The sequence below is a fragment of the Panthera leo genome, chromosome B4 (assembly GCF_018350215.1).
Source record: "Panthera leo isolate Ple1 chromosome B4, P.leo_Ple1_pat1.1, whole genome shotgun sequence".
Classification (NCBI taxonomy): domain Eukaryota; kingdom Metazoa; phylum Chordata; class Mammalia; order Carnivora; family Felidae; genus Panthera; species Panthera leo.
Genome location: NC_056685.1, coordinates 8,374,149 through 8,401,903, shown reverse-complemented (window position 1 = coordinate 8,401,903; position 27,755 = coordinate 8,374,149). Strand labels below are relative to the sequence as shown.

The following is a 27,755-nucleotide window of genomic DNA, read 5'->3' as shown; positions in this document are numbered from 1 at the left end:
TAGGTAAGTGAGAGCATCTTATAACATGAACAGCATGTGCAGGAAACATAAATATCTCTTCATATGCAACATTTAGTTATAACAATGTGAAGCTTATTCTCCTCCCACATGCCTACTAGAGAAACAGAAATTACTGTAAGTAGACACATGGGTATTTAGCATCAGACCTTTAGGTTACATAATTTTGAAGACTGTGAACTACGGGGTAACAATACAAACTTTAATCATAGAAGTTTTTCACCACTTATAATCTATAAAAATATTTATGACCCTTAGATGCTAATTGTGAACATTAATATTGGCTAAACAGTACTCTGATGGGAGACGCCCATTTTATTTAGGAATGAAAAAAGAAAATGGGATATGATTAAAAGCGTCTTTAAAAAGGCAAATAAAGGGTTTCGTGGTTGGCTAAGACTTAGGGATTTCAGTACTGTGGTAATTACACAGCACTATCATAAACTGTAGAAATGATTGTTGGACTGTGCCTCAGTCATACCTTTCAAATTGTTAACAGTAACAGATGGTCCCTTCAGTTTTAACCACAAAGTTGTTCCAATGAATAGATGATGTTTTACTTCAAAAAAATTTTTTTAACATTTATTTATTATTGAGAAACAGAGAGACACAAAGCGTGAGCAGGGAGGGGTAGAGAGAGGGGGAGACACAGAATCCGAAGCTGAGCTGTCAGCACAGAGCCCGATGCAGGGCTCGAACTCACAAACTGCGAGATCATGACCTGAGCCAAAGTCAGTCACCCAACCAGCTGAGCCACCCAGGCGCCCCAATCTGTTTTACTTTTAAATTCTCACAAAGAATTCAGGAATTCTTACATTATAAAATATCAATGTATGTAATGCAAAACTTAAAAATTCTCTTTTTAAAACCTTCTATGACTTTTTCCACCCAATCCCAGCACTCTCTACAATTTTGTATATCCTTCCAGATAAGTATTCAAATATATACATGCATATATTTATACTTGTGAACATGTGGCATTTATAGTTTATATATTAGTATATGTGCATTATATTTACATTATACACCTGCTTCTTTCACATTAAATCCTTGAGAACAGATAAGTGCAATTATATGTAAGCTTTATTTTATTATTATAAGTGTCTGTAATTCCGAAGTTTGCACCACAAAAGTTTAAAACTATTTCTCTAGTTATGGACATTTAATTTGATCCAATATTTACCTGACCAAAAGTCAAAATTCGTATTCTGGTCATGATAGAATAACAGAAAGATTTAACCTCTCCCCTTACAAAACTAGAAAGCAGAAGAAAATAAATGAAACCACTTTTTCAGATGTTGGACAACAGGAAGGACAGGTGTAGCATCCCTGAGAGAAGGGAGCAGAGCAAGGTAAGCCATAAAATCCACCCTGGCTTTCTGCCAGAGGCACATTATAGACCAGAGTACAGGTGTGGACAAGCACTGTTCCAGGACTAGGCTTCCCCAGAGTTGTAAAAGGATCCAGGTCACATCCTGCCCAATCTGCCTTCTTTTTCTTCTTTCCCTCCTAAGCTGACTAGCAGAGCTATACTGCATTCTAGAGAATCTTCCCATCTGCTCCCATCCCACCCCCGCTGTATCTTTCATAGGTGTTATTCACAGTAAATATTTTGCATATCTATTCTGTCTTCACCAATAATTCTCAGAAACTCAGAAAGACACAGACAAAGAAAAAAGAAAACTTGAGCAACGCCATTAACCAATTTAACTTAATTAACAATCTGGAAAAACTTTAACCAACAAGGGCATTTTGTTCGTTTTCCAATTGTATTGAGATAAAATTGGCATGCAGCACTGTGTAAGTGTAGTGATTTGACTTACATATACTATAAAATGATCACCACAATAAGCTTAGTTAGTATTCATCGTATCATATAGATACAAAAATGTGGATTGTTTTCTTGTGATGGAACAGTTAGGATCCACCTTCCAGAACACCATCAATTGGGGCACCTGGGGGGCTCAGTCGGTTAAGCGTCCAACTTTGGCTCGGGTTGTGATCTCTTGGTTCGTGGGGTTTGAGCCCCCAATCGGGCTCTGTGCTGACACCTCAGAGCCTGGAGCCTGTTTTGGATTCTATGTCTCCCTCTCTCTCTGCCTCTCCCCAACTGGCGCTCTGTCTCCCTCTGTCTCAAAAATAAATAAACATTAAAAAAAAACCCATCAACTGGATATATTGGATATCTGTAGACTATTTCATCCAATAACTGATTAAAAATTCTTCCTAAGCTGGAACATTCTGGGCCATAAAGCACACCTTAATAAATTTCTAATAAAGGAAATCCTACATTGTCTACTCTTAGACCACAATGTAATTCAGTAAGATAATAGCAGAAAGATAGCTGCAAAATCCCCAAAAGCTTAAGAAATTAAACAACATACTCTCCAACAGCACATTGGCCAAGAAAAAAATCTCCAAGAAAATTTAATGTATGTAACCTTAAATATAAATTTAAGTGCAACTTATCAAAATTTGTGGTGCAGATTTAGTGATGCAGTGAAAGCAGTGCAAAGAGGAAGGTTTTTAGCATTGGATGACTATTTTAGATGAAAAGAAAGATCTAACACAAACAAACCAAAAAGCCATATATGAAAGACCCAACGCTAATGTCATCCTCAATGGGGAAAACTGAAAGCTTTCCCCCTAAGGTCAGGAACAAGACAGGAATGTACACTCTCACCACTGTTTTTCAACATAGTATTGGAAGTCTTAGCCTCAGCGATCAGACAACACAAAGAAATAAAAGGCCTCCAGATTGGCCAGGAAGTGGTCAAGCTTTCACTGTTTGCAGATGACATGATGCTCTATATGGAAAACCCAAAAGATTCCACCAGAAAACTGCTAGAACTGATTCATGAATTCAGCAAAGTTGCAGGGTATAAAATCAATATACAGAAATCTGTTGCATTTCTATACACCAATAATGAAGCAATAGGAGAAGAAATCAAGGAATTGATCCCATTTACAATTGCACCAAAACCCATAAAATACCTAGGAATAAATCCAGCCAAAGAGGTGAAAAATCTATGCACTGAAAACTGTAGAAAGCTTAAGAAAGAAAATGAAGACAACACAAAAAAATGGGAAAATATTCCATACTCACAGGAAGAACAAATATTGTTAAAATGTCAATACTACCTAAAGCAATCTACATAGTCAATGCAATTCCTATCAAAATAACACCATCATTCCTCACAGAGCTAGAACAAACAATCCTAAAATTTGTAAGGAACCAGAAAAGACCCAGAATAGCCAAAGCAATCTTGAAAAAAAACCAAAGCAGGAGGCATCACAATCCCAGACTTCAAGCTGTACTACAAAGCTGTGATCATTAAGACAGTATGCTACCAACACAAAAACAGACACTCAGATCAATGGAACAGAATAGAGAACCCAAAAATGGACCAACAAACATATGGCCAACTAGTCTTTGACAAAGCAGGAAAGAATATTCAGTGGAATAAAGACAGTCTCTTCAGCAAGTGGTGCTGGGAAAACTGGACAGCGACATACAGAAAAATGAACCTGGACCACTCTCTTACACCAGACACAAAGATGAACCCAAATGTATGAAAGACCTAAATGTAAGACAGGAAGCTATCAAAATCCTCGAGGAGAAAGCAGGCAAAAACCTCTTTGATCTTGGCTGCAGCAACTTCTTACTCAGTAGTCTCCAAAGGCAAACAAAAGCAAAAATGAACTATTGGGACCTCATCAAGATAAAAAGCTTCTACATAGTGAAGGAAACAATCAGCAAAACAAAAAGGCAACTGACAGAATGGGAGAAGGTGTTTGCAAATGACATACCAGATAAAGGGTTAGTATCCAAAATCTCTAAAGAACTGATCAACTCAACACCCAAAAAACAAATAATCCAGTGAAGAAATGGGCAAAAGACATGAATAGACACTTCTCCAAAGAAGACATCCAGATGGCCAACCGACACCTGAAAAAATGTTCAACATCACTCATCATCAGGGAAATACAAATCAAAACCACAATGAGATACCACCTTACATCTGTCAGAATGGCTGACATTAGCAACTCAGGCAACAACAGATGTTGGGGAGGATGCAGAGAAAGAGGATCTCTTTTGCATTTTTGGTGGGAATGCAAACTGGTGCAGCCACTCTGGAAAACAGTATGGAGGTTCCTCAAAAATTAAAAATAGAACTACCCTACAACCCAGCAATTGTACCACTAGGTATTTATCCAAGGGGCACAGGTATGTTGGTTTGAAGGGGCCCATGCACCCCAAAGTTTATAGCAGCACTATCAACAACAGCCAAAGTATGGAAAGAGCCCAAATGTCCATTGATGGATGAACGGATAAAGAAGATGTGGTGTGTATGTATACACACACACACAATGGAATATGACTCGGCAATCAAAAAGAATGAAATCTTGCCATTTGCAACTATGTGGATGGAACTAGAGGGTATCATACTAAGTGAAATCAGTCAGAGAAAGATAAATTTCATATGACTTCACTCATATGAGGACTTTAAAAGACACAGAACAGATGAACACAAGAGAAGGGAAGCAAAAATAATATAAAAACAGGGAGGGACACAAAACATACGAGACTCATAAACATGGAGAACAAACAGAGGGTTGCTGGAGGGGTTGTGGGAGGGGGGATGGTCTAAATGGGTAAGGGGAACTAAGGAATCTACCCCTGAAATTATTGTTGCACTATATGCTAACTAACTTGGATGTAAATTAAAAAATAAAATAAAAAATTAAAAGCAAAAAACAAAACAAAATCTTAGCATCTACTTTAGGAAAATGAGTGAGTTCAATCCAAAATAACAGAAGAAAATAAATAAAACAAAAATTAGTGCAGAAACCAATGAAAGTGAAAACAGAAAATCAGTATAGAAAATCACTTAAACCAAAAGCTGGTTCTTTAAAAAGACCAAGAAAATCAATAAACCAGTAGCCAGGAAAAGAGAGAGAGAACAGTAATATCGTTATTTAAAAACAAACAAAAAAAGGGTAACAAGGAAATACAAAAAGTTACAGGACTGACTTCCTGATTTCAAAACTTTCTATAAAGCCATAGTAATGAATTGGTGATATATATTTAATTGGTATTGGTGATATATATTTAATTTGAACAGAATAGAGTGCCCAGAAATACACCCACATAAATATGGCCAACTGATCATTGACAAAGAGCAAAAGCAAACACAGTAAAGACAGTCTTTTCAACCAGTGACGCTAGAACAAGGGACATCTATAGGCCAAAAAAAAGAAAAAAAAAGCTAGTCACAGATCTTATACCTTTCACACAGATTAATGCTCAAAATAATCATAGTACTAAACTATGCAAGTCCTAGAAGATACATAAGAGAAAATCTAGATGACCTTGAGCTGATGATGACTTTTTAGATAAAACATCAAAGGCATGACCCATGAAAGAAAGCATTGGTAAGGGGGAATTCATTAAAATTAAAAACGTCTGCTCTATAAAAGACAAGGGAATGAAAAGTCAAACTACAGACTGGGAGGAAACATTTGCCACAGACACATCTGATAAAGGACAGTTATCCAAAGCATACAAAGAACTCTTAAAACTCAACAATAGGAAAATAAACAACCTAATCAAAACTGGGCCAAAGCCCTTTTCAGTCTTTGACAAAAAGAAGATATACAGATGGCAAATAAGCATATGAAAGGATGCCTTACATCAGAAAGATGTAAATTAAAATAACAATGAGATACTACTATATACCTATTAGAACAGCCAAAATCCTAAACACTGACAACACTAAATGTTGATGAGCATCTGGGCAACAGGAGCTCTCATTCACTGCTGGTGGGAATGCAAAATGGTACAGCCATTTTGGAAGACAGTTCCTTGGGTTCTTACAAAACTAAATATACTCTTACTATATGATCTAGCAATCACATCCCCTTGGCTTACCCAAAAAGTGGAAAACTTATGTCTACACAAAAACCTGCACATGGGTGGTTATAGCAACTTTATTCATAATTGCCAAAACTTGGAAGCAACCAAAATGTTCTTCAGTGGATGAGTGGATAAGTAAACAATGGTCCATCTAGACAATGGACTATTTTTCAGTGCTAAAAATAAATGAGCTATTAAGGGATTAAAAGACATGGAAGAACCTTAAATGCCTATTACTAAGTGAAAGAAACCAATCTGAAAACTCTACATACTGTATGATTCCAACTCTATGACTTTCTGAAAAATATGAGGACAGTAAAATATGGAGACACTATCCATATATCCCAAATAAGAAGACAGTGGTTATCTCTAGTTAGAAGGGAAGGAGAGGTAAATAGGCATTGCATAAAGGACTTTTAGGGCAGTGAAACCACCCTATTTGATACTACAGTGGTGGATAAATGTCATTATAAATGTGTCTGAACCCACAGACTGTCCAACAGCAGGAGTGACCCCTAATGTAAACTATAGACTCTGGGTGACTGTGATGGGTCTGGGTAGGTTCATCGGTTACAACAAATGTACTGCACTGGTTTGGGATGTTGATAATGGGGGAAGCTGTGTGTGCATGAGGGAGGGGGTATCTGGGAAATCTTTGCCTTCTGTTTAATTTTACTGTGAACTTAAAACTATTCTAAAATAATAAAAAAATAAAAAAATTTCCTGTGCCATAATCGTTTGTAGTGTCCTTTATTTTACAAAAGTAACTTTGTGCTTGCCTTAAAAAAAAAATTCATGGGGCGCCTGGGTGGCTCAGTCGGTTAGGCATCCGACTTCCAGCTCAGGTCATGATCTCATGTTCTGTGAGATGACAGCTCAGAGCCTGGAGCCTGCTTCGGACTCTGTGTCTCCCTCTTTCTCTGCTCCCCTCCCCCAACTCATGCTCTCTCTCATTCTTAAAGAGTAAATAAACATAATATTTTTAATTCAATCATATTTAGAGAATGGTAGAGAGTACTGGGTTACGTGAAAGAAGTTACTGCTTCATAATTCAATTGAGGAAGATTACACATAATCATAAATTTGGCCAAATCATATAGGACATAAATGCCATGCTCTTTAAAATGTGGTTGGAAGCCTTTGCCAACTGAAAAAGAGGTGTTAAGGGCCATCTGATTCCAGAAAATTATTCTATTTATATGTTCTTATATACGGTTTTCTAAACTAAGTGTGGAATCATGCATGGCTATTCGGAAATATAAAACAGCATGGAAAATAACTTCTGTAAGCAAATTGCCTCCAAACCCTATAATGGCCAAACTTTCATTCGTGTCTTAGCAAAGATAATTGATGGGTAGATAAAAGCCTGTAATGTTTTGTCTATAAATAACAAAGAATGTTACATAGGAAGCAGAACAATTAGCAGATTCTAGAGTTGTTCCAGTTGTGAAACAAAAGAGCTGCTCAAAAGTCTGCTCCCTCCTCTGAAGAGCCTCCCTTGATCTCTGGCACAGCTGTAGTCCAGATGGGGGGGGGGGGGGGGGGAGATGTATATCCTGCCTTCTTTTCCCTTTGTCTTTGTTACCTCCCTCAATGATAGAACTGCGAGTAGTCTTAGTAACTAGTGGATCACTGAGTCCTGCTCTGTGACAGACACCATATTAAGCATTGCTTAAAAATTGCTAAGCATTTTACACTCAGAGTCTTAAGTACAAACACGTGTCTTGGTTTTTTGTCTTTAAAAAGAAATGAAAAAAAAATGAAGGTTAAGCTATTAAATTAGCAACACAATGCTGACTCAATCCAAGATTGCCAACATCAAACAAAGCATTACTTTTACCCACCATGCCAGACAGGCCATATTTTATTGTATCAGTTACTTGCATGTGTGTTTCAGGCCCTAGCCTAGGACCACAGATCCTATCTTATAGGTGCTCAACAGACATGTAAGAGAACCAATAATTTCCAAGTTGTTTTGAGACAACAAAGGCTCACAAGAAAGCTTTATTTAGGATATACATTATCTAAAGATTCTATTAAAACCTGTCCAGATATTTTAAAAGAAGAAAAAACACAGCCAGCTTTGATTGACGCAGCTGCGATCTAGGTGATCTGCCTTGAACACAGTTAGGACAGAGAATCAATTGGGCTTGTCGTAGGAGTAAAACCTTTCAAGTCAAAGTACTCCAAGTAAGATGATTACATCCTACATGCTGTGTAGGAGTGTTGACTTAGGCATGCCAGCTAAATTACCTGGGTTTATGCCTTGGGATTTCTAGGTGTTTTATATTTTAGTCATAATTAAATTCAAATGCAAGGATGTCTTTTAAATAGTGGAAATGTTAGAATTTAGAGGGCTACATAATATTTCCCAAATTAATGTATTCCAAATGTATAGCCCTGTCTAGATGGTGTAATGGGGTGGGGTGGATTGGTGTATGTTTTATATATTCTGACATCTGTGAATTAAAAATAAAAACTTAGTTATCTCATTAAGTACAGAAAAATCATTTCCATGCGTCATTATGAGAAAAAGACTGTTATAATAGGGCTACTTCCTTTGGTGAGATTCAAGGAGAGAAAAAAATCTGGGAGAAGGGAGGAAGAGAGAAATGGGAGGGAGAGACCTAAGGCTAATACTCAGGCCAAAATAGGTACAAGAATATATTGTATGACAATTGTCTCTCTTAAACCATTAGAATCAGTGACCTATTTAAATGTGTATGTGTTTCCCCCCACTTTCCTAAGGCATTATTAAACTTAGAAGCTGCATTTGAACAGCTTGTATACACAGCTCTGTGCAAATATAGATTAGATGTTCAAATTCTCACGATTAAGGCATGTTTTGTTTGTGGTTTCTTTTTGAGTATTCCGATTGCAGCCACATGTTCAGTTATCTGCAATATGCCATCCTTTAATTATCTCCAATATACTGTGATGAAAGTCATTTAATAGTCTCTTGAATGTCCACAAAAGTAACTGGCTTAAAATATTAAAATAGGGGTGAGTTGCTAAAGTGACCATTTGCATGGAATTTACGCTTAAATGATTAGTGCATGTCTATTTCTGTTCTCTTAAGCAGCAACTCTCTCTTCTCCTCTGTCTAGACATCTTTGTTTACACACAGGCAATTTAAAAACTTCCTTACAATGTAATGAGTTGGTATTTCCTAGAATTCCCCAAGTTCTGTAAAATGGTATATGCTCTTCCTCCTCAATCATCAATATATTACCTAAACAGCCACTAGAAACATGAAAGCCTGATATGGCATGAGATTGTTTTCCAGAAAGTATCCTACTGGCAGGACACCTTACATAAGATGAGGCATTTTTAATTATTTTCTGAGTCAGTATTTTTTCTGTGATATATCATAAAAGTCTCTTTAGGTAACAGAAACACATGATTCTAGATCCACAATATATGTACTGTTCCAAGAAACACTGCATTCAGAAAGGCTGGGTTTAGTTATAGGAACATTTTGTATATGTTTCAATGTGCACAGGGAAAATCAACATAAAAGAGAAAATGGGAATTTTACCACCATGGCCATTTAAAAGCTACAATCCTTGCAAGCAGTGTGCTGAGGAGTATTTTTCCCTAAAATATAAGCTGGAAAAACTGAACAGAAATAGTCTAACAGTGGTTGATTGCTAAATCACTATCACTTCAGATGCCGTAAGTTTAAGTAACAAAAATTCTAAACTCAAATTGCTTAAACAATGAGAAGTCTTACTTTTTTAAACATTTTTATTTATTTTTGAAAGACAGAGTAGGAGAAGGGGGCATAGAGAGAGAGGGAGGCACAGAATCCGAAGCAGGCTCCAGGCTCCGAGCTGTCAGCACAGAGCCCGATACGGGGCTTGAACTCACAAACGGCGAGATCACGACCTGACCCAAAGTCTGATGCTTAACCAGCTGAGCCACCCAGATGCCCTGAAGACTTATTTTTACATTTAGGAAGACCTAAGGCAGATTGCCTACAGTGTTGGTTAATTCAGTCACCCAGTGTCATCACCAAGAATGCAAGTTCTTCATTTTAGTCTCCTACGATCAGTGCTGTTGCCTTTGTCTTTTGTGAGTCCCCTCCTGTTGGAAAGAATCCTGCAAAGTTCTAGGTGGCGTGTGTAGGTCTATAACATCCAACAAAAGAAAGGAGCCTTCCTTTCTCTTCTTATGGATCTCTTTTAATCGGTGAGGATCCCTTTCCCAAAGCCAGTTACACACTTGGCCCATGACTTACTGCTTGATATGGTCACATTTCCATGGTAAGTCAATCACATCCAAGGGGAATGTGATCACCTATCAGTTAAGCAGATGGCTTCAGGAGTTCCATTGCAAAGGAAGAAGGGCATAAGAATGAATGTTGAAGGAAAAAGTCTACGTGTCTCCAATGTTATTATACAATGTAGGTACCTTGTGAAAGGGTGTTGATTAGATTTCAAATGATGGGAAAACCTAGAATTGCTTATGTCATAATAGTTACCCCCAATACACTGATTGCTAAAATTCACTAAGATGGGAAGTTTATGCAGAAATAACTGAATAACTGGGACATCTTGAGATTAAGATATTCTCTAACAGAACTTCAATTTAAAAAGCCAGCCTCTCCTGGAGTGTCTCAACACTTATCCCTTCTGCCTCTCTGTATTCTACAATCAAGCACTTTGCTTTACACATAGAAAACAACAACAACAAAACTTCTGTGTTTTTCCGTCTGAAGTTATAGAATCACAAGCAGCCTTTGATTTTCAACAGACTCTTTTCCGTTAGTTTATTATCACAGATAGAAGCTGTTTCATAATCTGGGGACAATTTTGGGCAAATGTGTATTTTTCTAAGCTGAAGCTAACGATGAATAAAATATTTATTACGTACCTTTTATGAGCAAGGACCACAGATCTGTTTAAATTTTCTTTAGAGGACAAAGGCAAATGCCTGCACTTGGACAGTGTTGCTACCATTTCTGCTTGGCTTCATTCCACACTCTTATCTGTTAAACGAAGGGAAAGGAGATTCCCTATTCATAGCCTTTGAAGGCAGTTTTGAAAACCTTTCCCCCAAGTGATATTTGAGCTAAATTCTAGCTATAATGGTCAACCATGATTTTCATTTCACTTCTCGGACATGACTGCATCATAATGTTTACAGACCCCTGCTCCAATATCTTCTCTCTCGTAAAGGATATATAATATGAATGACACTATCATTGTTACATCAGAATTTCCATTTTCAGAATCCTGATAGTTCACATATAAAGCTAGTCAACACTGATGTAATTCTACAAAAAGTTTCTCCTTTCTTTCCAATTTAAAATAGTTCAAGAGACATTGTGGCTGGGGCTGACATCTCTAGTTCAGTGGTTGGTGAGTCACAGTATATTCTTTGAGATTGGCGTTCTTAATCAGGAGTAATTTTTTTTTTTTTAAAAAAGCTCTCACGTTATATTTCAGATGTGACTCATACCTTAAAATATATATGCACAGCGTTTTTTCATTAGGTTCTCTCATTTGTCATATCTCAAACAATGAATTAAAGTCATCAGCCAAAATAAGAGGTGTTGCACTGTATTTGGGGCAAATAGAAAGAACGGGATGCTCGGGAAATCCGGTGCCTGCTTATCCCAATAAAGGAACTTTGCATCTTCTTGTGTATTGAAACTGCTAGGCTTAAAATATGTATTTACAGAGGACTTAAACTTTAAACACCCAAGAAAATTATTATTTTTTTTAGGATATTTTATTTCTTTGTAAGCATATGTTGTTGCTTTTTACCATAAAGCATTCTGGCTTCGAATAGCCCCTGTTTCTGTTGTGAGGGGAAAAGGAACAGCTGTTTGTCTAGATTATCCACTTGTGAATTTTCACTCTTCTTCTGTTTTACTCATATTGTTAATATAAAAACCACTGTGAACAAAGTATCTAGGCCCTTAGCCAAGACTGTCTGATATGAATCACACTAATAAAAACAAAAAGATAGATAAGCATTTGTATTAAAAAGTTATAGGAGACACTAAGCTGTGTTTTTAATGCAAGCATTTTCAGAAAAACACAAGAATATTATGCTAATTCCGAACATATTTTCTCCCATGCTTTCAGCATCTTCAAAACATGCATCAGTATTGTTTTCCTTGACATTGTTACTATTCTCATTATTTTGCATAATACAGTGGTAGGTTATCTCAGAAAATATGGAATGAAAAGTAAAAATGAGGAAGTTTGCTGGAAGCCTTCTCATTCTAGAAATGTTCAGTTACCCACTCATGTACTGAAACTTGCATAAAAACCAGTGGCTGGCAAGACCTCATTTCAGGACTTTAATTTTTTGGCTTAAGGGCACTTGAGACAGAAATCACCTAAGATCGTTCCTTGGAATTTTTGTGTGCTCTTAAACTGGCAATATCCAGTCCTCAATCTAATGAACTAGTTCACTAAGCACTGGTGGAGAAAAGAGAAGAAAAATTGCCCAAATGGGACAATGAGGACTTGGAAACTGTTGTTTTCTTCATAAACAGTTTCTTTGTATGGGACTTGAATGGTTGTTTTAAAATGTCTATATTATTTTTAATTGTATTCTAAAAAATATTTTATATCTCATTCTATTTTTCCTGCATAGCAAAGCCATTTGAATGATTTGTTGGCTAATTTTTCTGTGAAATATTTCAACAACAATGGCTTCTTGACATCAGGGAGTCAGTCAGACATAATAGAGTTTTGCTAACAAGCCTCACAGAAATTAAGAAACAGATAATAAATCTGACGTATAATCTTCACACATAATAAAGTGAAGTTTGGAAAATTTAATTGTCTAACACACCACAGTGTATGTAAACATTAAGAGCTTGATTCAAACAGAAAAACAAAAAGTCAACACATATTAAAACTGATATCCCCTTCTTAAATCACCAGGTCTCTGTGCTGACACATTGGCCATCCTATCTTAGAAACAGAGTACAGAGGCCTAAGGGGAACCACTGGAACTAGGATAAGTTCTGGAGTTCTTTGGGAAGTTGGCTAGAAAACCAGAAGCCATATTGAGTAGTTCAGGTACAGCTGTGCAGGACATTTCATTAGTGATATTATCAGTCTCTGGTTAAAAGAGTAAATGGAAATCTTACGAATCATTAGTAACCCTGAGCTGGAAATACAGCTGGCACTTTGCCCTGGGTTAGAAGTTTGAGACAGCAAAGAATGACTGAGAGTATTTGTTTCTTTGGCTTTTCAACATATGATGACTTCTGTACTATTAGTGATACTCAGTGTTGAGCCCTTGATACTGATATTTCTAACATCAGTTAGAAGGTTGCCTGTATTCAAGTAATACTCACAATATTATAGAATTTCAAAGTTTAAATAATGAAAGTAAATAAAAATTTCAGTACTAGGATTATTTTAATTTGCATGATGCTTTTCATCTGACTATCCAAAAATAACTGAATCTCTTTAAAAGCTGATACAAGTCTTTCAAGAAAATGGCTCTTTCAGTATACATTTTCCTTAGCCTGACACTAAAACTTCTAAACTTGTCTTAAATTCAAACCTAGAGTAGTTCACTTAAGAAACCTGGGTGGTGGCTCAGTCAGTTAAGCATCTGACTCTTGATAACTGCTCATGGTCCTGATCTCGTGGTCCTGATCTCATGGTGGTGATATGGAGCCCCGGTCAAGCTCCGCACTGAGTGCGGAGCCTGCTTGGGAATCTCTCTCTCCCTCTCTCTCTGCACCTTCCCTACTTGGGCGCTGTCTCTCAAACATCAAAAAAAAAAAAAAAACAAAAAAAAAACATCAAAAAAAAACCCCACAAAAAACCTAACACCTAATGGTTTGTCATAACCAGTAGTCTTTTTTCATAGCATGCAAATAGGGATTAACTTACATTTGTTCAAAATGTCTTAGAGAAGACCAGTAAATGGTCAGTAATGTTGAATATGAATTGGAAACAATTGTTTAGTGTGTGAATATTAGTACTGATCTGTTCCTGTTTACCAACCCATTTCTAATTGCCAATCCGAAGCTATACTGTGTATTGCCAATGTGTTACTTGATTTTTATAAGAAACAGGATTTTAAGGAGGAAATGAATGAGCAGAAGATAAACAGTAAAAACAGACCTTCCATTTCTGTATCTATAAGTGTCTACATTCACCTATGTGTATACATATAGAGTCAAGTCTACCATCATAGAAAAGCTTAGAGAAAGTCATAAGACTCAACTTAGTTTTTCCCATTTTTGTTGTTTCACCATAAAGTATAGAATCCTATTCATCACATTTTAGCAAAGTAGCTAAAAGAATAGACCAGATAATTTTTTTTCAATATATGAAATTTATTGTAAAATTGGTTTCCATACAACACCCAGTGCTCATCCCAAAAGGTGCCCTCCTCAATACACATCACCCACCCTCCCCTCCCTCCCACCCCCCCATCTACCCTCAGTTTGTTCTCAGTTTTTAAGAGTCTCTTATGCTTTGGCTCTCTCCCACTCTAACCTCTTTTTTTTCCTTCTCCTCCCCCACGGGTTCCTGTTAAGTTTCTCAGGATCCACATAAGAGTGAAAACATATGGTATCTGTCTTTCTCTGTATGGCTTATTTCACTTAGCATCACACTCTCCAGTTCCATCCACGTTGCTACAAAGGGCCATATTTCATTCTTTCTCATTGCCACGTAGTACTCCATTGTGTATATAAACCACAATTTCTTTATCCATTCATCAGTGGATGGACATTTAGGCTCTTTCCATAATTTGGCTATTGTTGAGAGTGCTGCTATAAACATTGGGGTACAAGTGCCCCTATGCATCAGTACTCCTGTATCCCTTGGGTAAATTCCTAGCAGTGCTATTACTGGGTCATAGGGTAGATCTATTTTTAATTTTTTGAGGAATCTCCACACTGTTTTCCAGAGTGGCTGCATCAGTTTGCATTCCCACCAACAATGCAAGAGGGTTCCCGTTTCTCCGCATCTTCTCCAGCATCTATAGTCTCCTGATTTGTTCATTTTGGCCACTCTGACTGGCATGAGGTGATATCTGAGTGTAGTTTTGATTTGTATTTCCCTGATGAGGAGTGACGTTGAGCATCTTTTCATGTGCCTGTTGGCCATCCGGATGTCTTCTTTAGAGAAGTGTCTATTCATGCTTTCTGCCCATTTCTTCACTGGGTTATTTGTTTTTCAGGTGTGGAGTTTGGTGAGCTCTTTATAGATTTTGGATACTAGTCCTTTGTCCGATATGTCATTTGCAAATATCTTTTCCCATTCCGTTGGTTGCCTTTTAGTTTTGTTGGTTGTTTCCTTTGCTGTGCAGAAGCTTTTTATCTTCATAAGGTCCCAGTAGTTCATTTTTGCTTTTAATTCCGTTGCCTTTGGGGATGTTTCAAGTAAGAAATTGCTACGACTGAGGTCAGAGAGGTCTTTTCTAGATCAGATAATTTTTTTTTAATTTTTTTTTTAACGTTTTATTTATTTTTGAGACAGACAGAGACAGAGCATGAATGGGGGAGGGGCAGAGAGAGAGGGAGACACAGAATCGGAAGCAGGCTCCAGGCTCTGAGCCATCAGCCCAGAGCCCGACGCGGGGCTTGAACTCATCTACCGCGAGATCATGACCTGAGCTGAAGTCGGACGCTTAACCGACTGAGCCACCCAGGCGCCCCTCAGATAATTTTTAAAAACATATTGTTTCACAGGCATCAAGCTTTTAACTACTTGTTACTGAGACTTAGGTCAGCAAAACAAAAAGCAAAATGTAAGTTACGCAAAGCTGTGGAGAAAACTGTGTGCAACATTGTTGTAGAAAGTGATGAGCAAAATTAAACCTGACCTCAGGGAGCTCCCACTTTAACAGGAAGAACAAGAAAGGAAAACTGGAGTATGTGAGTACGATTATAAATCAAATAGAATAGCCACACTTAAGGTTTATTTGTGTTTTTGATGAATAGACTTTCTTAATTTTAGTTAGTTCATTTTACCAATATTTCTGAATAGTGCTTTATGTGTACTGTTAAAAAACCAATTTTCCCTCTGTGACATCATGAAGACTTTTGCTTATTTTAAAACTAGGATGTATTTCATAAACCATAAAATTTATCTTTTAAGATATAAAATTTAGTGGGTTTTAGCACACTTACAGAATTATGAAAATATCACCATTATCTTATTTAAAAATGTTTTCATCACCCCAGAAGAAATCCCATACCTACCGGCAATCAGTCCCCTTCTCTCTCCCTCAGTCTCTGGAAACCTTTCATTTGCCATCTTAGATATTTTCCTGTTCTGTACACTTCACATTAATGTTCTGTACACTTCACATGTAATTTTTAGTCTTTTGTGCCCAGATTCTCTCATGTAGAATAATGTGCTCAAGGTTCATCCATGTTGTAGCATTTACAAGCACTTCATTCCTTTTTATGGCTAAGTTATATTCCATTGAATGGATACACCAAATTGTGTTCATTCATCCTCAACTAATGGGCATTTCAGACTGTTTCCATTTCAAGCTGTTGTAAGTAATCCTGCTGTGAACATTTGTATGCACGTATATTTTCACTTCTCTCAAGTATATAATTAGGAGTAGAATTTCTGAGTCATACAACTCTAACTTTTCCAGGAACTATCAAACATTTTTCCAAAGTGGTTGCACCATTCCCATCAGGAATGGATAAGGGGTCTGATTTCTCTCTCTCTCTCCTCCTCCCATAGATAGATAGATAGATAGATAGATAGATAGATAGATAGATAGATGTACATGTATATGTGTGTGTGTATATATATATATATATGTATATATATACATAATATATATAAATGTATACGTATTTATCTACATCTATATATAAAGATGTATATATATAAATATATATATATAAATTTATATATATATATATAAAATCATGTCATCTTTATTTTTTTTAATTTTTTAATGTTTATTTATTTTTGAGAGACAGAGCACAAGTTGGGGAAGGGCAGAGAGAGAGGGAGACAGAATCTGAAGCAGGCACCGGGCTCTGAGCTGTCAGGACAGAGCCCAATGCGGGGCTTGAACCCACAAACTGTGAGATCATGACCTGAGCCAAAGTCAGTCGCTTAACCAACTGAGCCACCCAGGCGCCCCTCGTGTCATCTTTAAATAAAAATAGTTTTAGATATCCCTTGCCAATCTGAGCACCTATTATATATTTATTTTTCTTACCTAATTTCCCATTGCTAGAACCTTCAGTGCAGTGTTGAATAGAAATGGTCAGACGGACATCCTTGTCTTGATTTTTATTTATCTTGCTTTTGTCTTGTTCTTGGGGTAAATATATCATCTTTTATCATTAAGTGTAATGATATATGTAAATTTATGTAGATATTTTCTCAGGTAGAATAAGTTCCCTTTTCTTTCTAGTCTGTTGAGTATTTTAACATGAGTATTAGATTGTGTTAAATGCCTTTTTGCATCCATTAGGAGGATATATGGTTTTTTGTTCTTTATTCTGTATGATGTGTTACATTGATTAATTTTTGTTTGTTGAACAAACCTTTATTCTTGGAACAAATCTCAGTTGGTTATAATGTTTAATCGTCTTTTATATGTGGCTGGATCTGAGTTGCTAGTATTTTGTTGAAGAGTTTTGTGCCTATATGCCTAGAAGATACTGGCATTACTTTTATTTTGCTGAAAGGTTTTTATCCTGCTTTGATCCCACAGCAATACTGTCATCATAGGATATCTTGTGACATGGCCTCTCTTCCCTGATGTTTGGAGTTTTGAAGTACTGGTATTAATTCTTTTTTGAACATTTGGTAGGACTCACTAGTGCATCCATGTAGGCCTGCAGTGGACTTTATGGAATTTTTTGCTTTGTTTTGTTTTGCTTTACTAATTGTTGTCTTTGCAATAGATCCTTTAAATTTTCTTAGTTCATTTCAGTAGTTTGGGTCTTTTTAGGAACTTGTCCATTTCATTTGTTGACTTGCAGTCATTTGTAGTGGTCTTTTATTTATTATTTTTTTAACTTTCTGTGAGATTAAAAATGATTTTTACTTTTCATTTCTGGTTTTAATAATTTTAGTCTGTGGTTAAGAATTTAGCTTGCTCTTATTTTGTTGTTATTTTATGGTAAAACATTACAATATTGACTTGAGATCTATCTTCTTTTTGCTATAAAATTCCCTGTAAACACTCTTTTTGGTGTATCCCATAACTTTTTTGTATGTTTTGTTTCTGTCTTTGTTTTCATTTATTTTCTTGGAAGTGTTTTGTAATTTCTCCCCCCCCCCCCGACATTAGTTCTTTAGTAGTGTGTTCTTTAATTTCCACAATCTTGTGAATTTTCCTAATTCCTTTTTCTGATTTCTAACATCATCCCTTTGTGGTTTTTGTGTTTTTGAGAACACTGTGTCTCTGATTTCACTCCTTTTAAATTTGTTAAGACGTCTTGTGTTGTGACCTAATACATGGTCTGCCTTGGATATGTTCCTTGTGCACTTGAGAAAGTAGTATATTCTGCTCTTGGTGGCTGGAGTGTTACAATTTGTGTGACAGTGATAATCCAGTCTTCTATTTCTTTTGTAATCTTCTGTTTGTTCTATGGATTATCCAAATTGTGATAATGAGGTTTCCAATAATTATTGTTGAAAAGTCTGTTTTTGTATCAGATTTGTCAGTTTTTCCTTTACATATTTTTGGGCTATGCTGTTATTTGTATACATGTTCATAATTGTGTGACTTCATGATTAACCCATTTATCATGAAATACCTCTTTTTTTTGTATCAAGTAGCATTTTTCTTTGTCTTCAAGCCTATTTTGTCTGATATTAGTATAACTACTCCAGCTCTCACTTTTGCTTTTATTAACTTTTAGAAGCTTAATGATTACTTTGCATACTTAACCAAAAATTCTCTGGAACTGACTTAGTGTATGGTGTGAGACAAAAGTCTTTGTGTGTGTGTATTTTATTTGTTTTTATTTGTATAATTTTCTTGTATGGATTGCCAAATGGCCATGCAACATTATTTTAATTCAGTAATTATTCTTTCCCTATGAATCTGTTGTGCCATTTTTTTCATAATTTAAGGATCCATTTATAGACAGTTCTGTAATTTCACCTTTTCTCTTCATCTGTTTCTCTGCCCTTGCACCAAACCCAATATTTCTTACATAATGTGGTTTTTAGGTAAGTCTTTACATCTCTTGTTATTTTCTTTAATAGTTCCTCAGTGATTCTTTCCTCATTGTAATTTTCCATATCAATGTCAGAGTTTTTGTCGCTATCTATGGACAAAATATTCATGATAGTAAAACATGAAATTACAGATTATTATTAGTAGGACTCTCATTTATGTATCTATTTAGTCCATGAAAATAACATTTTTCTAGATTTTTAAAATGATAAAATTTATAAATTTTATATATAAATTATTGTATTTATATTTATATAATTTATATTTACAAATAATTTATATTTACACATGTATAAGTTATTATATATAAAATTTGCAACATATGTAATGTTTTGTCATTCTTTTCTAGATATCTTGTATTTGTCAATATTTTTTTTTTTTTTACAAATTTTTTTAACATTTTATTTATTTTTGAGACGGGGAGAGACAGAGCATGAACAGGGGAGGGTCAGAGAGAGGGAGACACAGAATCTGAAACAGGCTCCAGGCTCTGAGCTGCCAGCACAGAGCCCGATGCGGGGCTCTAACTCACGGACTTTGAGATCATGACCTGAGCCGAAGTTGGCCACTCAACCGACTGAGCCACCCAGGCACCCTTGTCAATATTTTTAAAATAAACTTTAATTTTCAGAGCAGTTTTAGGTTCATAGCAAAATTGAGCAGAAAGTAGAGTTACCATTTACCACCTTCACACCCCCACCCTCCCAACACATAACCTCCCTCATTATCAACATCCTGCACAAGGGTGGTAAATTTGTTACAGTTGATGAACTGCACTGACACATCATTATTACCAAAGTCTGAAGTTTATATTAGGGTTCATTCTTGGTGCTGTACATTCTATGGGTTTGAACTAATGTATAATGACATGTAATGTCCACTATTACAATATGCGGAGTAGATTTACTACTTTAAAAATTCTCTGTACTCTATTTGTCCCTTCCTCTGTTCCAGCCCCTTATATCAAGATTTTAAAATGATACATTTAAAATTTTATTTAAGTTTTATTTAAAATCAGTTTTCATTTAAAACAACTATTTCTTTTTCTTTTGATTTTTCCCGTATCAAACTATTTTGCAAAACTTCCTAAAAATCTATTTGTAGATTTTGGAATTATTATGTTTACAATTATGTCATCTATGAATAATGTTTGCTTTACTATTTTTATTACTCTTATTATGCCATTTATTTATTTTCTTATATTTGTTCACTTGCTGGTACTTTCAGTATGATGGTTGAAGTGATGGTCCCTAATACAGTTCTGTTTTCAAAAAAAGAAACTTTCCAACATTTCACAAATTGTGTATTGCCTTTATAAGATCTAAATATGTGTCATCTAGTCCTTGCTTACAGAGAGTCTTTATCATGAACATATATGCAGAGAGTCTTTATTATGAACATATATGAATATTGACATTTTGTATCTATTGCAATAACTCTCCTTTAAGTATTTATTAGTGTGTTGGGGCACCTGGGTAGCTCAGTCAGTTCAGCGTCTGACTCTTGATTTCAGCTCAGGTCATGATCTCACAGTTCATGGGATTGAGCCCCAAATTAGGCTCTGTGCTGACAGTGCGGAGCCTGCTTGGTATTCTCTCTCTCCCTCTCTCTCTGCCCCTCCCCCACTTGTGTGTGCACGCTCTCTCTCTCTCTCTCTCTCTCTCTCTCTCAAAATAAATAAAACTTAAAAAAAAGAATGTGCTAATATGTTGAGAAATGTTGTGACCACAGTATTAGGCATTGTATAGTTGCAAACTTAATCCACAGTAAGATATGCAAGAGGGTGCTTAAGCCCAAAAGACTGAGAATGTAAACTTTTAGCCAATATGTGCATAAATGGAAACCTTCATACCCATGTGTATCACCTCTGGAAAATCCTTTGGCATCATCTACATACGTTAAAATACAAATTTGCTAAGATTCATCACTTCCACTCCAGGTACATAACTAACAGAAGTACATCAGGATATGCCCTGAGGGACATACACAAGAATGTTTATCAGACTATTGCTTGTAATGACTAAAAATGAAACAAAACAAAACAAACCCCAAAAACAACAACAACAACAACAAAATAAACCATGAATTCCAAGCCAGACGTATTATGCTTAATTCAGCAGTATAATAATATAGAGATTATAAAAATGAATAGGCTATATCTACCTCCAATGACACAATTGGTTCCACAAGGAAAATATTGGGTGGAAGAAAAGGAAAAGTAATACACTGAATGATTCCACGTATACAGCAATAAATACCTCTCTATGTATAATATGTATAAATGCAAGCATACATACAATACTAAAGTGTATTGTGAAGAGATACATGTGATGTGCCTAAACTAAAAATTGGCGGTAGGCATGGGGGGCGGAGGGCCAGTGACATAGCTTCCAGGAACATCAAGATTGTAATTTCTTTAGTGCACAGGAGAAAGACACAACAGGAAAGCGTCTCAAGGTACTGGCAAACTTCTAGCTCTTGATCTTGGTGGTGGTGACATGGATATTTTCATTGTGACGATTTATCAACCTGCAACTTCACGTTTTCTTGCATTTTCTGTATGTGTAGTGTACTCTGCATTTTAAAAAATAGATGTTGTTTGTTTGGGATTTTTTTTTTTTCTTTTATTTTTTTTTTTATTTTTTTTTATTTTTATTTTTTATTTTATTTTTTAATATATGAAATTTACTGTCAAATTGGTTTCCATACAACACCCAGTGCTCATCCCAAAAGGTGCCCTCCTCAATACCCATCACCCATCCTGCCCTCCCTCCCACCCTGCCCTCCCTCCCACCCCCCATCAATCCTCAGTTTGTTCTCAGTTTGTTTGGGATTTTTTAAAGAAGAAGTAGAACACTTAATGGTTACAGTATTTTTTGTTTTTCTTTCTTAAGAGCAAGACTTCTTTCTGAGTCATCCTGCATCGCCTCAGAGAGGAAGATAAATGCTTGTTGCAGGCTATTACTTGTAATATATGTTTCTCAGCTATTTTTGAGCCTCAGTTCCATATGAACCTTATAAAAATTTAAATTGCTTGGTTACTATAAAATTTAAATGTTTGGTATAAATTCAAATAAGCATCTCTCAATAACTATTATACTATCTCTCTTCTATATATTGTATGTGGACCATTAGAATATCATTTGGGAGAAAATGTGTCATTAATGAGAAAAATGGGTAGAAGCCATGTGGCAAGGCTTCTGTTCCAATGACAGAATTGAATTTCTTCAGTCCTGAACAAGTCCCAAGGATAACTGGCTGTATTGTCAATGACAGTAGAGTCAGTTGACAATCATCTGTATCAAAGTTCACATGTGTGTTACCTTTTCAGCTTCATGTGCAAAGTTATCTGCAATGGGCTGAATGTGAATGATTTGAAAGGTGTTATTTATCTTTTAGGTTTAACACCAAAGCAGGAATTCTGCACAACAAATTCATATTATGCAAACCTATTTTATAAATATTTTTTTCATGTTTATTTTTGAGAGAGAGACAGTGTGAGCAGGGGAAGGGAGGAGAGAGAGGGAGGCACAGAATCCCAGGCAGGCTCCAGACTCCAAGCTGTCAGCACAGAGCCTGACATGGGGCTCAAACCCATGAACCATAAGATTGTGACCTGAGCCGAAGTTGGGTACTCAATCGAGTGACACCCGGGGTCCCCTAAATTTTAACTCACCTACATTCTTTCATGATTTTGAAAAAAGTATACCTTATAAAATATAATGAACTATTTAAAGAACATGCAAGTTAAAAAATCTGTCTCATTGCCAGAAACTCTGACATACGACATAATCCAGAGAGTGCTCTAATTTCATAGAATATGTATAGGATGAGAAGTCATTGAATAGAACAAGAACTTACTCTCGCTCTTTTTCTGTGGTGAAATTGCTTATCCAATTTGGGTCACAGATTCCTTGTTCATAAAACCAAAGAATAGGACTCCCAATTTTGGTTTTCAAACTATATTCCAAGATTCTTTAGGCTCCCCATAAATGGCTCAAGGACAGCCATAAAGCAACAGGGAACCTAAGTGAGCAAGAATCCTATAATTTATTCAGAAAAGTAGCCCCATTTTTAAAGATTACATATCAGGCTTTATATAAACTCTCGCTGGGCTAAAGGAGGTCCTGCTGGCTAAATTAAAACAAACGATAAGAATATCAATGATATTGGCGCCTGGGTGGCTCAGTCAGTTGAGCGGCCGACTTCAGCTCAGGTCACGATCTCGCGGTCCGTGAGTTCGAGCCCCGCGTCGGGCTCTGGGCTGACGGCTCAGAGCCTGGAACCTGCTTCCGATTCTGTGTCTCCCTCTCTCTCTGCCCCTCCCCCGTTCATGCTCTGTCTCTCTCTGTCTCAAAAATAAATAAACGTTAAAAAAAAATTAAAAAAAAACCAAACTGCTACCAATTAATCATTCAATTTTGAACTCTTTTACCTTAGTCATCTGTAGAATGAAGAGATTGGACTAGATAAAGCCTAAGGTCTCTTTCTGTTTAAAACTTCTGGCTCTAAATCTTGAGAAGAATCCTAATAAATTTTACCAAGTGCCTTACATTAAAAAAAGAATACTAAGCAATTCTCCACTGGATCCACCATGAACTATTTTTTGAACAAACTAATAACCCTTCTTAAAATATTTAAGAACAATACCTCAAGGAGCTTGTGAAGTGATAAGGGAAAGTTCAATAGTACTTCTTTCATTTTCATGAGAGTCAGATTTATTTTTAAATTACATTTACTCAAGCAAAGCATCCAGCACTAATATGGAAGTGACATCTAAAATTCCATCATTTCAGTGCCCAGTATTGAGTTCTGCCTCTCAAATGAAATGTGAGTGCTCAGATTTAAACTACATTGACTTAGAGTCCATCATTCTAAAATAAATGTCTTCAATTTAAAAATATAACCAAATGTTTATTGGGGATTGTGTAGATTCTAAATTGAATTAAGAAGGAACAGAAATTTCGACAAAATCAAAGCTTTTCATATGCTTGTCTTGAAAATATCAGTAGGTATTGATAAAAACCTTCAATAGCCTCAGTTCCACTTTAATTCTAATTAAGACTTAAACATGAAACCAAAACACAATGAAGATGGAATCAAAATAATTTTGTTACTCAATCTGTAGATTAAGCAGAATACAGAAACATCTTTAGAAAATATCAGGTGGATTGGGGTGCCTGGGTGGCCATTTGGAAAAGTGTTCAACTTCAGCTCAGGTCCATAATGTTCATGGGTTTGAGCCCCGCGTCGGGCTCTGTGCTGACACCTCAGAGCCTGGAGCCTGCCTGGGATTCTGTGTCTCCCTCTCTCTCTGACCTTCCCCCAACTCACGTTATGTCTGTCTCACTCTCAAAAATAAAATAAACATTAAAAAGAAAAGAAAATATCAAGTAGATTCATGATATCTCTGGGAAATATGTTATCCACGGCTATTACGCACATGTGCGTTATTATGCACATGAAATTAGGATCTTCATAACCCCCAGTTGTTTTGGTTTCAGTATGCCTTACACCGATACCACATTCTTCAATGCTGAAGGATTTCTGAGATGACAATAATCCATCAGCGCAACTGTCCCTTTCATACACGGGTACTTGGATGGTCATCTTCTCATGGTCATCTGTGACATCAACATGTAATTGCAAAGGTATTTTCAAGGGTGTTGACATACATGCCCAACTTTAAATATCTTGTCTATATCAATCCCCTAACCTACCAGTTTTAAACTTACCCATGTCAACTTTAAGTTTCTGAAATTAGCCCATTAACATGAAAACAGAAGTAAATAATAATGTAACTTTATGAAACATCCCTAGGTACAATGTTGATTCATGTCCCTTAAGGGAGCTCATTCGTAATGAGATAATTTCAGGTTATTGTAAAGCTACAGTAATAAAGATAGTTTGGTATTGATGTTGACAGACAAATAGAACCATGGAATACAACTGAGCACAGATATAAACTGACAAATATAACGAGAGCTATTTTTTATAAAGGTATAAAGACAGTTCAGTGATTGAAGAATTTTTTTAAATCAAATGGTGCTGGAACATTTGAATATCCGTGTGCAAAAAAACCAGGAACTTGAATTCATTTTTCACGCCAGATGCAGAAATCCTCAAAATGGATCATCTATATAAATTCAAAACTGAAAACTATAAAATTTCCTGAAGAAAGTAGGAGAAAAATTATGTGATCTTGGGTTAAGCCGGTGGTTCTCCAACAAGGGCGATTTTGTCCCTCAGGGGACTTTCAGAAATGTCTGGAGACATTTGGTCACTCTAAGGGGGAGAAGGTGCGACTGGCATTAAATGGGATCCTGCTAAATGTCCAACACGACACAAAACAGCCACGGACAACATAATTATGTGAATGAAAAGACAACAGTGCAACTACTTAGAGACCCTCACTTAGGACCAGTTTTCTCGAATACAACACCAAAAGCACTCTCAATAAAAGAGAAAAAAAAAGACAATCTGATAAAGCAGACTTCATCAAAATTAAGGACTGCCCTTCAAACGACATTGTTAGGAGAATGAAAATACTGACCAAAACTGGAGAAACTTTGCAAAGCATGTCTGATAAAGGATTTAAATCCAGAATCTCCAGATGTCAAAACAATAATGAGCAAATACAAGCAGCTCAATAAAAATGAATAAAATAGATAGACAGGCATTTCATAATAGAAAATGTGGAGATACGAGTACTTAGAAATGTTTACCATCATTAGTCTTTTTAGGGAAATGAAAATAAAACCGCCATGAAATACAAGTTCACATCTTTTAAAATATTGAACATTTGAAAGAATGACCATACCAAGTTTTGACAAAGATGTGGAAAAACAGGCATGTGCATATACTATTTTGATGATGTAAAATGGCACAGTCACTTTGAAAAGCCGCTTGGTAGACTCTTAAAATGTTATACATATACTTGCCACATGATCCAGCCTTTCCACTTGTACATATGACTCAAGAGAAATGAAAGCGTATGTTCACGCAAATACATTGACAAATGACAGAGAACCAACAGAGCGTCGTTGGAGAAGACATGGGTGGGGGATGGATGAAATGGGTGATGAGGAGTAAAGAGGGCACTTGCCGGGATGAGCACCCGGTTCTGCTCCTGAAACCAATACTACGCTGTTTGTTAACTAACTTTAATGTAAATAAATAAATTTAAAAATGTATATGCACAAATGATCATAGCGTCTTTATTTGTAATAAGCCTGAAGCGGAAACCACCCAAGTGTCTATCGTCTGGCGAATGGATATATAAGCTGTGGTATATTTATGCAATGGAATGCTTCTCAGCTATTAAATTAAAAGGAGTATGCGCTACAACATGGATGAATTTTGAAATGAATTTGCTGAACAAAAGGACACAAGCCAAAACACATGTATACTGCAAAAGGTTAATCACTAGTTGTCTGGGGATGGGTGGTAATCTGGGGAGAGGCAACGGAAAGGACTTCAGAAGGTTTTTCCACGTGACTGATATGTCATTTTTGAGATTGCGCTGATGATGCCACAAGTTTGTACCTATGTCAATCACTTAAGTTGTTCCCTTTAAATATGTGTAGTTTGTTGTATGTCAGTTATACTTTAAGAAACTACCCAAAAAGAGCAAATTAAAGAGCTAAACCAGTATACCAATCTAGAGACATTAAGAATGTAAGCCTGAAGGGCATAATGTTCAAACTAGAAAAACAAAATCTGTTCATGAGTTAAACCCCAAATCAAAAACACATTTTTATATCTTATTTAAGAATTTCAGGGACACTGTAGCAAGTTAGAAAGATTTGATTTAAATTAGAGCTGATTTAAAATTGTATTTATTGAATAAAAGTCAGTTGACTGGAAAAAAAAAAAATCTTGAGTGTGGAAAAGCTTAGCCCTTGAATTCAATGGGTGAAAAGTGTCACTGTTCATAGTTAACTCCATTTGGCACAAGGCACAGAATTTCACACCTAGAACACTTTAATGTCCTGTGAAAACAAACCAGTGAGTGCTGTTGAGTTTCATGCCCACAACATAATGGAGAAGACACAGTTAAAAATTGTATAACAGATAGAGAGGACTGTGGTTTTAATTTGAAGCAATACCTAACCCTTGTGAATGGGCCCATCCAGACCATCTGCTCCTCCAAGGAAAGTACCGATTATTACAGCTCTGAGTGGAGTTGGTTCCCTCCCATGATAGCAGAAGGTAAGAGGCAGTTTAAAGCATTCAGGGACCTCATGCTTGTTTTTAAAGCTGATGATTTTTCTGTTGACAGTACTGATTCGTGGGCTCCTTCGTGCTGATTAGCAGAGAGACTGCTGAAGACTTGAAGTCTGGGAACAAAGCAAAACAAAGCCCACATCGTCCCTCTCCTCCCCTCCCCAGCTTCCTACACAGAACATTTCCAAACAAACTTCCGTACCGTCTCATGTGATCGCCTAGGTACACAGCAGCGGCTCCAAGCAATGTATTTATAGTGTTTATCCCAACACAGTACTCATGAAACCATTTAAGTAAATATTATTTTGATATTTTCCCTGTTTTTCTTTTTGCATTGTCTAAGATGGAAAAAAATAAAGGGCTCTCCAGGGAAAGCAATGCAACATTTTAAATTCTCAAATGGGGGCCCATGGGTGGCTCAGTCGGTTAATCG

At 36.3% G+C, this 27,755-nt stretch overlaps 1 long non-coding RNA gene across 1 annotated transcript; it reads left to right on the top strand.

Annotated features, from left to right (window-relative positions):
• The first annotated feature begins 1,289 nt into the window (after nucleotides 1–1,289).
• On the top strand, nucleotides 1,290–27,641 carry LOC122225591. Its single transcript, XR_006205252.1, has 2 exons — nucleotides 1,290–1,370; nucleotides 27,378–27,641. It is a non-coding gene; the product is annotated as an uncharacterized LOC122225591 (long non-coding RNA).
• Nucleotides 27,642–27,755: the final 114 nt, after the last annotated feature.